Source organism: Equus caballus, chromosome 21, assembly GCF_041296265.1.
Source record: "Equus caballus isolate H_3958 breed thoroughbred chromosome 21, TB-T2T, whole genome shotgun sequence".
Classification (NCBI taxonomy): domain Eukaryota; kingdom Metazoa; phylum Chordata; class Mammalia; order Perissodactyla; family Equidae; genus Equus; species Equus caballus.
Window position 1 is genome coordinate 10,949,436 of NC_091704.1, and position 10,859 is coordinate 10,960,294.

Consider the following 10,859-nt stretch of genomic DNA (forward strand, 5'->3'; position numbering starts at 1 on the left):
GTAAAGAGAATATAGGAGATATCTCAGCTGAAGAGAAAGAAGCTACAAAAAATAATTATGCAAAAGATGGAGCAATAAAATGCATCAGGAGATTCAGGAGCATAAACAGAGTTAAGGGGAAAAAATGACCCATATTTTCTTAGTTACTCATTATGGAGAGCAGGATCAATTCCTAAAAGGTCAAGTAATTCTGATTCTGATGTATTTGATGATAATGTTTAATACTAATGGTAATTTGTATTTTCAACTATCATCATGTAATGCTGATAATTTGCATATATAATTTATATTTCTATAGTTATTGCTACTCTCCTCTTAGACTAGTGACCATTATTTTGAGCGACAAAAACACAGTGCCTTGAGATTATCTGTCTGTTCATTATATGTGTTAAGTTATTGAATTTTTGTCTTGCATCAATTTTTATTTCATTAATTGATTGTCATTTAGATGATTCGGATGTTTACACATAATTATCAAGTCAAATCTCAGTATTCCTCTAGCATTTCTCTCTTCAGTTATGGTTGGAAAATCTGTCCCTAACTTAATATTACAAAAACATATGCAGATGTATCTCCAGATCGCTTTTACATTTAATTATTCATTCCATTTTGACTATTATAGCTTAGCCTAGAGAATTAAGTAAATATGTATTACTTCACTCCTACACACCTTTTAAACGCAGCTAACAGACACTGAATAAACCAGCCCATCCTGGCGGGATCAGGAGTTGCTTGCCCCGTATGCTGTCCCCAGGCTGCAGCCGCCTGAGGGGACTCGCCCGGGGCCCCGCCCTCAGAGCTCACACCCGCCGTGCGCTCTCGCCCCGGGGCCGCCCCGCGGACCCTCCCGCGCGGCTCTGCGCGCACAGGCCGGACGCTCGGAGCCGGCGCCGGGCTGCCCTGCTCTGCCTCCCCGACGCAGCGGCGCCTCTGGACCGAGCACGCGCACCAGCGGCCTCCGCGCAGGCTCCGTGCCCGCGCACGCGCCCACGCGTCGCGCTCCTGGCGGAGAGACCTGCGCTCGGGGCCGGGGGCCGGGCTCCGGGCCGTTCTCGCGGTGCCATTCTCGCGGAACTTCCGCGCTTCGGTGGCCTTTCGGACGAGCTGCGGCGCCCGGAGATGTTCAGGTTGGAGCGACACTTCCCAGAGGGCAGCGGTCACTCCAGATCTTCGGCTTCCATTCCGTTTTCGCGCGGTTCTCCCTCTTTGCAGGGTGACTTGAGCTCATTTGTGGATGTGTTAGCACAGGATGCGGGAATCCTGTGAAGTGAGTCAATTCGGAGCCCGACGTGAACCAGGATGGGTGGCAGTGGAAGCGCTCACAGCGTGGAGGCCGGTAGTAGGGACGCCAGTCCTCACGGGACTCTCGGGCCTGAACGGCAGAGGACGGTGTGTGTCTGTGGGGACAGACGGGCAGCGTGTGGCGGGGTGTGTGTGAGACGCGAGTGAGCGGTGGGATGCGCCTCCGTGCCGTGGGTGTGGCTGCGAGGCTGTGACAGGTGCGTGGCTGTGCTGGGGTGACGGGGATTTGGTGCATGTCCTTCACCTGTGCGGGTGTGATGGCTGTGGCTCTGTGGCGTCACTGTCTGGTGGCTCTGGGTTCCCTGGTGTTCCTCCTCTTTTCTCCTCACAGCTGCTTGGCTGCAAGAGGGAAGTAGGATCTTGAGCCCTAAAGGGAGATTTCCAGCCAGGGGGCACCGAGGTTAGTTTGGGAAAGCCTGGAAAGTTCTCTACTTGGGAGCTCTGAGGGGCAGCTACTGTCTCAGAGCCTCGGGGTTCCCAGAGCTCGGACCCCAGGAACGTGCTGTAAACCTATTCCCGTAGTCCAGGCTCTGTCCTCTTTTCCATCTGTTTATGTGTATGAGCAGGGCGGGTGTGGACCTGGAGAGTGTCGTGTAAGGAAGTCATTCTGTGCCCCAAGAACAGCCTGGTGCCTCCTGACTTCCTCCTCAGTCCTGCCATCCCCAAAAGAAGAACCTTGATGAGGGGAAAGAATTGGTTTACACACAAAAGTCAACATTGAGGATGGTTGATTTTCTTTCATAAAATCATTGATTTTAAATTATTGATAGAAGAAAAGTTTAACAAAACTTTGCATTAACATCTGATTTTTAGTTGTCTTCCCTAAAACATGTCCAAATACTAATTGAAATAGAAGAAAATAAGGAATCATTTTATTTACCCACATGCCTTTTGTTGCTGCTTAAGGGCACTGTCAGTCTTACTAATGTTCTCACTGTATGAGACGCTTGATCACATCGGATTTTTTGGGCAGGTTATAATTCACAAATGTCTCTTTGTTTCTGCTCCATTTCGGTGGGAGGGAAATTTCCTCTTTCCTAGAAGCTCTTGATTTATAAATTAAAAATGCATTCTCAAGTAAAAGTCCTGATTTTTCCCCCCTTTTTTTTTGTGAGCATTATCAGAGCAGGGCTGATAAGCACAATTTTATCCTAAAAAGGCAAATTGTTTCTTTTATAATACCCAGTTAGGGGACATGCAATGTTCTTCAATAAAAATAGCTCACATATTTATACAGGATTACAACATATTATTAAGTTTTTATGTAGATTATATTTCTCTAAGATATTCATGCTTAAGAAGTGATCTTCATACTCTTGCCTCTACTGATGAAAACCCCAAGACACTAATATGTCATGAACTCTAAGAGCAGTTACATTTAGAAAATCTGAGAACAGAATCTATGTCTTAAGTTTCAACTGGATACCTTTCCCCAGTTATGAGTGTGCACTTTACACTGGGACCAGTATCATCCTGATTAATAATCCTGTACGTGCCATCACATAGCAGGACCAAATTAATTAACCTGTTCCCTCTTAGATTTTTGTGTTTCTAGTTTTGGCTGTCAAAAACTGCGTATTGAAGATACTCATATCTCTTCTAGCCCAGTCTCTTCTAGCTGGTGTTTACGTATTCACTGACCAGATTATTCTCTCCTATGTGCTCAACTTAGTAATATTAAGAGCTATAATGGAGGAAGGAAGAAATTAAGTCCTGTAAAGAAATGATTTGAGCTTCCCGTGTCAGGACTGTAGTTGCATGAGAGATGGAGATCCCATTTGGCCAAGCAGGGAAAGACTGACATTCTCACAGACATGAGTTTTCTGGATAAATGTGATAAAGCCCAGCAATGAATGGTCTCTGGAGGCTGAGATCCAATGCTCTGTGAGGATTCTGGAATTGAATAGCAATATGAATTAGTGATTGTAATATATGGATCATGGTTCTTGGTAAGGAATTTCTGAATGATGAGTACAATGAATATTTTATTGCTGACTAGGAGGTGCTGAAATTGAATGACCTTAGTATAACTCTGCATCATCATACATCGAGTATTCTCTAAATCAGGAACCACAAAAGTGTTCAGTGAGGGATTGTTAATGGCCATAAAAGAGAATAAAAACATAAGCTGTTGAAGTTATCAGAGATGAAGAACAGAAAAGACCTTAGATATGTTGTCCAACCTAGTGTACAGAAACCTAGTCATCTGGAGATGATTAAATCTATTATAACTGTAAGTTTGAGTGCTATGCAGCCATTCAAAATATTTGTTAAAATAAGAAAACTATGTGGCATAGGATTTAACATAAAGAACTTGAGGATTGAAGACATCCCTTAGTTTATCAAACCCTCTTATTTTTCTATCCCTTGTGACAATGTCTTTATTTCATTTGGAGTGTTTAGCCCATTTACATTTAATGTAATTATTGATACAGTTAGATTAAGATCATCCATTTTATTATTTTCTGTCTTTTCCATCTGGCTTTTGTTCCCATATTTCTCTGTTTTGTCTTCTTGGGTTAATTAAGTATTTATTTAAAATTCCATGTTAATTTGCTTCTTTGCTATACTTTGTGATCATTTTTAGTGGTCACGGTCTGTATTATAATATATATTCTTAACTATTCAGAATCTACTTAGAGTTAATATTGAACTCTGCTCTTACTCGTCAAGTGTAAGAACCTTGCAATTTATAGCCCCATCTTCTATATTGCAGCTGCCATATATATTGCATCTATCTTTATATAAAACTATAATACCATGTTTTTAATAACATCTGTATTGATAGAGAACACAGCATATATTTAAAGTATACACTTGGATTCATTTATTTAAAATTTTGATATAATAGACCTATAACATTATATTAGTTTCAGGTGTACAACATAATGATTCAATATTTGTATATATTGAGAACTGATCACACTAAGTCTAATAAATATCCATCGCCACATATAGTTACAAATGGATTCATTTTGAAATGTGTATACATCCATGAAACCATGACTACAGTCAAGATCATGAACAAATCCATCACTCCCAAAGCCTTTGTAATCCCTCCCACCTCCCAGCCTCCTCCCCCTCTGCCTCCAGACAACCACTGATCTGCTTTCTGTGACCATAAATTAGTTTGCAATTTCTAGAAATGTATATAAATGTAATCAAACAGTATGTTTTCTTTTTTGTCTTGTTTCTTCCACTCAGCATAATTACTTTGAGATTCATCCATGTTGTTTCATGTATCAGTTCAATCCAATATATAGCTGAGTAGTATTCCATTATATGGATATATTATAATTCATTTATCCTTTCTCCTGTCAACAGACATTTGAGTTGTTCCAGTTTGGGGCTATTATGAATAAAGCTGCTATAAACATTTCTGTGAGAGTATCTGAATGGGTCTAAGTTTTTATTTCTCTTAGGTAAATACCTAGGTGTAAAATTGTTAGGAAGTAAGGTAGTTGTATGTTTGACTTTAGGAGGAATTGACAAGCTGTTTTCCAATTTTTAAAACTGTTTTATATTCCCACTATTAATTTATGACTGCTCCATTGACTCCACATCTTTATCATCCTTCTTATTATCAGACTTTTGAATTTTAGCCATTCCCTCTAAACTCATTTTTAACCTGAATGTCACAAATTTTGACATGTTCTATCTTCATTATTATTCAGGTCAACATATTTTAAGTTCCATTTGAAATTTCTTCTTGGACTCATGGGTTATATAAATATGTATTGCCTAATTTCCAAACATTTCCCAGATATTTCTGTTACTGATTTTAATAATTCCATTTTGGTCTAAGAATACACTCTGTGTGATTGGATATTTCTAATTTATGAGACTAGAGTTTTGTTTCCCAACATATGGTCTAACCTGGTGACTATTCCTCATGCACTTAAGAGAACAGGTGTTCTGTTGTTGTTGGGTGGAGTTTTCTATAATTGATAATTAAGTCTATTTGTTTGGTAGGGTTTTCTTCTTTGCTATTACTGATTTGCTATCTATTTACTGAGAGAAGTGTGTTGAAGCATCTTTACCATTTTATTTTTTTCCTATTACTTTTCACTTCTGTTTGTTTCCTATGTTTTGAAGCTATTATTATGTACATTCACACTTGTGAATGTGGGCTTGAGGAATTGGATACTTTTTCATTATGAAATGGCTTTCTGACTCTGGTAATATTCCTTGTTCTGAAGTCTCCTTTGTCTGGTATTATCACAGCCACTACAGCTTTCTTTGGATTAGTGTTTCCATGATATTCTCTGTCTACCCTTTTACTTTTGACCTATTTTTCTTTAAAATGTACATATTGTGTAAATGTGTATATATATTAAAATGTGTAGTATTGTCCTTTCTTTCTTAAACCCAGCCTGACAATCTCTAAATGTAATCATTAGACAATTTACAATTGATGTAATTATCTATATCAGCAGTTCTAAAACTTTAACTTGTAGAAGAGTCAGCTGGAGAGCTTGTTAAGCCATACTTTTCTGGACCCATCACCAGTATGTTCGGTGGAGCCCATGAATCTGCAATGCTATCAAGTTCATAGCTCGTTCTAATGCTGGTCCAATAACCACATATCTATGTATTTGTGTCTCTCTGTACCACTGGTGCCTTTTTTCCTGTCTGCCTATCCGCTGCTTGTTTCCTTTTCCCACTTTCTTGCCTTGTCTTAAATTGAATTTTTTCTTTTGTATTTCCACTTTGACTTATCAGATATACCCCTTTATTTTATTTTTTGAGATTATTCTATGGTTTCCAGTATTTACCCCAGTCCATCCTCAAATACTGTTATACTGCCTAGCATATAAGGTAATGTTCAACAGTATATTTACCTTTCACCTGCCTATCCTCTGGATTATTTTTATCATACAGCTCACTTCTGCCATAATGTACATCATACAATGCATCATTATTATTTTTGCTTTATGCATTTAGTCCTTTTTTAAAGAAATTTTAAAAATTCATTCTTCCCCTCCAAAATTCTTACACCTGGCAGACACAAACTAAGGAGATCTCTCAGAACTTCTTTTTATCTATTAATTTAAACCAAGTGGTAACATAATTTGATTGGAATACAGCCACACCCATTCGTTTATATATTGTCAATGGCGGCTTTCCAGCTACAACAGCAGAGCTGAGTAACTACAAAAATATTTATTATCTGGCCCTTTATGAAAAAAACTGCTGATCCTCAGTTAACGGCTCTAGAGGAACTACCAGAATGAGTGTCACTCAGGGGGATGCACTGCGGTGGTGCTCGAGGTGCTCTGCCCTGGGCTTCTTCCCTCCCCCTTGGCTTTCACTCACCAAGTGGACACAAAGTACAGAGCAGCTTTGGTCTTCCTAAATATACGTTAGTGACAAGGTAGCTGGCATATTTAGGGGATTAAGAATTCCTTAATAACCAGACACCGAATAGCCAGACAGCTGAGGAGGACAGTGCAATAAAACCACATATAACAATGAATAAAACCGCATATAACACTTGAGGCAGAATATAACATGCTTGGCCATGGCATATTATTCTCTTGAAAAACTGCTCAGTTTTTCTTGTGAATATTTTATTCAGAAGTTTTGTACAAATATTCAAAATTGGTATTAATATTGATTTCATACATTAATACTCAAAATTAAGAATTTAATAGTCTTAAATTTTTGTTATCGCCATTACATGTTCATTAAAAGTTAGAGGTGCAGGCCTGGTGGTTAAGCTCGCATGCTCCACTTTTGTGGCCCAGAATTCGCAGGTTCAGATCCTGGGTATGGACCTATACACTGCTCATCACAGCATGCTGTGGTGAGCATCCCACATACAAAATAGAGGAAGATTGGCACAGGTATTCGCTCAGCAACAAACTTCCTCAAGCAGAAAGAGGAAGATTGGCAACAGATGATAGCTCAGGGCCAATCTTCCTCACCAAAAAAATAAAAACAAAAAATATACATACAACTTGATTGCTAACCCATAGGGCTGTTTTTTTCATTTCATTTCCTTTCTTGTGATTTTAATATTAGAGTGTTAACCACTTTCCCAAATTCATCTGACAGACTAGTGTTTCCATTTATACTTTGTTTGAAGCCAACAGATTACCTGGGTACCTGCCCCAGCCCAATTCCTTTGAGCACTTCTCATCCTGGTAGTACTGCTGAGTCCCACATAAAGGGAGCATCTCTAAATGAGCCCCTCAGTGAAAATCAGGTATCATGTGTTGTTGGCCAATAGTATGCTGGAGCTCAGGGCCATTCTACAAGAGTATAAAATGCCATGTGGCTGCTTAGCCGTGTTTCAATACTTACCAGCAAACTTAACAATAGTGCAGATTCTTTAACGTGTGAAGGTTTTAAAGCAGGGTGAGAAATATCCACTAATAGTTTTATTTGTTTAATGTACCATGCCTAAAGTTATAATTGTCAAATAATTGTCATTTCATTAAACTATCAACATCCCTCTAGATTTGCGCTGTCAGATACAATAGCCACTAGCTACTTGTGGCTATTTAAATTTAATTGATTAAAATTAAATAAAATTAAAAATTGAATCCTTCACGGGTACTAGCCATAACCAAGTGTTCACTAGCCACGTGTATTGGACTTTACAGATAAAGAAGTTTTCTATCATCATAAAACTTTCTATCAGATAGGAATATTCTGAATACCTACATTTGACATAAATAAAGAGAATTTTATGGATTTAACTAATTAAATACTGCCACACATTTAATCATTTGCAAAATTAATTGAGTACTGTAAAGCATATGGTTAAAATCATAAATCTTTGTCAGATATTTGAAAGCATCTTAATTCTTGTCTAGTAGAAACAATACACAAAAATATTGTTTAAAAATAGTAAATTGGAAAAAAGTTGACTTACATTTTGTTATTACCATTTTTATGTTTATACATACTCATATTCTCATTTCTTACCATATTTCCCCTATGATTATGATAACTGGACGATTTTAGATAATTCCTGCAGTTTCCATGTTTTTGCCTCACACACACACACAAAGTGTAATCACAAAAAGTGAATGTTTTGGATCTAGCTTATCAACCAAATATTTCTCAGTCAGGGCCTAGGTCTTGGTGACCTTGCGATGGAGGCCCCTAAATATCTCTCCTTTATTTCCTTCTTACAAACACGTGATTGAGATGGGTTAAGTTATAGTTTCAGACCCTTCCTCCCCTATGATGGAGTAACAAGGATAGCAGGCACTCTTTCACCTCAAACAATTTAAAAATATAAAAAATATGTGTGAAATGACAGTGTTCAGACATTAGTCAACTGCTCAAGACTAAGATCCCTGACTGCATAAACAGTCAAGGTGAACCCTAGTATTTCTCCAAAAGTAATGAACCAATAGCCACAGTGGAAAAACTCCATAATATATGGAATATTGGGTAAAGTATGCAAAAGGAGACTGGCTTAATAGAGAGGAAAAATTAGACCTATGACATAAAAAAGCCCTTAACCTTTTATAAGCTACTCTGGTCTTGCCTAACAAAGCTTAAAAATGCACCTTGAAAGGATCAAACACTTTCCAAGTTATACCACCTGCAAAGAAGCAGGAAAATGTGATACATGATCAGGAGAAAAATCAATATTTAAAACTGACTCAGATATAGAATTAGTAGACAGGTTATTAAAATAGTTATACCTGTGTTTCATATGGTGACAAAGATAGAGCAAAATATGAGCATGTTAAGAGAGTCATGGGAGATTTTTAAAAACCCAAATTAAACATATGGAAATGAAAACTACAATGCCTGAAATGTAAAATACATTGGGGAAATTAACAACTGATTAGGTACTGCAGAGAAAAGATTATTGAGGTTGAAGGTATACTAATCAAAAAGAAACAGAATGAAAAGACTGTAAACTTATCAGTGAGCTGTGAGACAACTTTCAGTGACCTAATATTATCATTAAAGCTCCCAAAGAATGAAGAAAGAGGAGGGGACTGAAAAATTATTTGAAGAATATGGTAAACAATTTTCCAAAATTGATGAAAATTATAGACCTAAAATTAAAACTCAGTGAACTGTAATCATAGGAATGTAGAAATATAAACCAAGGCTGATCATAACCCATGATTTTAAAACAGTGATGAAGTAAAGAGGAAGTCAGCAGAGAAAGGAGACTCATTATGTAAAGAACAAAAACAAGAATAAAATCAGATTTCCTTTGGGAAAACAAAGGTAGAAGGCAATTGAGCAAAATCCTCATGCAGTGCTGAAAAGAAAAATATTTCCTTGAATTCTATGCAAAGTAAAATAGTTTCGTAAAAAAGTAAAAATTTGTGTATGTCCAATTTTCTCACAGACATAAGAAATGAAAGAATTGATTTAACAGTATACCTGCACTATAAAAATGTTAAAGTCCTCCAGACAGATAGAAAATAAAATCAGATGAAAACTTAGATCTACACAAGACATGATAAAAATGTGTGTAAGTATATTTCTTTCTTATTTTTTAAATTAGTAAAAAGATAACTGAGTGGGACCCTCAGAATGGTGTAATGAGGAGCTTGGCAATTTTCCCCAAAAAGCAATGATGAAACTGCATAACATTATTAAAACAATTACTTTCACTCTATGGAAATTGAGCAAACACATAAATGAATCAAGATGCATTTATTCAAGCAAAACTACTGAACTCCAGGAAGGGACATTGGGAGTGTCCAGAGTTTTAGCCTAGGGATGCTCCCATCTCCCTCTGGCTTTGTTTTACCAGAGCTGAACAAGCTATGAAAACCAGCAGCTTTGAGCTCTGGGATACTGACATGAGTTGGAATGGAGTATGGAAAAACCCCATGCCTGGAGGTGTTGTGCAAAAGGAATATGAACCTCAGTGCAAACAACTGGGGATGGATAGCTAACACAGACGGTCTGAGGGTGCAATATCATGAGACTAACCAGAGGTTAATCAAGGCAATTCTGGAAATGAGAAAGCCAGAGAAGTTCTTAATAAGATTTGACATACTGGTGGGGGTCCGGAAGGTTGGTTTACACATAAAAGTTGTGAGAACCCTAGCCATCTGTCCATCTCTGGCTGAATACGAGGCCTTGAGTATGCAAAGAGGTGACAGGAGAAGGCCCTGCAGAAAGTAAAAAGCCAAGGAGTTTTTTTTTTTTATTGAGGTCATAATAATTTATATCACTGTGAAATGTCAGTTGTACATTATTGTTTGTCAGTCACTATATAAATGTGCCCCTTCACGCCTTGTCCCTACCCCCCAACACCCTTCGCCTCTGGTAACACTAAACTGTTTGTGTGTTAGTTTATCTTCCACTTATGAGTGAAATCATATGGTGTTTGTCTTTCTCTGTCTGGTAAAAGCCAGGGATTTTAATGTGTTTCCCAACCAACACTCAGAGCCATTGCCAAGGGGTAGAAGGCTCACCTAATCAAGGGGCTTATGGACAACATCTGAGCATTCATTGGCTGACCACTAAGATATGCTGACCCAGAAGTGACTCTGTGAAGCCAGGATTAAAGGAAAAAAAGAATTTAAAAAATAACAATAAACTGGTCAGAGACATCAGCATCT

At 38.1% G+C, this 10,859-nt stretch overlaps 1 long non-coding RNA gene across 1 annotated transcript in view; it reads left to right on the plus strand.

The window, feature by feature from the left end:
• Nucleotides 1-1,103: 1,103 nt before the first annotated feature.
• LOC138919878 (uncharacterized) overlaps nucleotides 1,104-10,859 on the plus strand; it is a 28,911-nt gene continuing 19,155 nt past the window's right edge. The window contains exon 1 of the long non-coding RNA XR_011430426.1: nucleotides 1,104-1,213. This is a non-coding gene — a long non-coding RNA (uncharacterized lncRNA). The remainder of the gene's footprint in view (nucleotides 1,214-10,859) is intronic.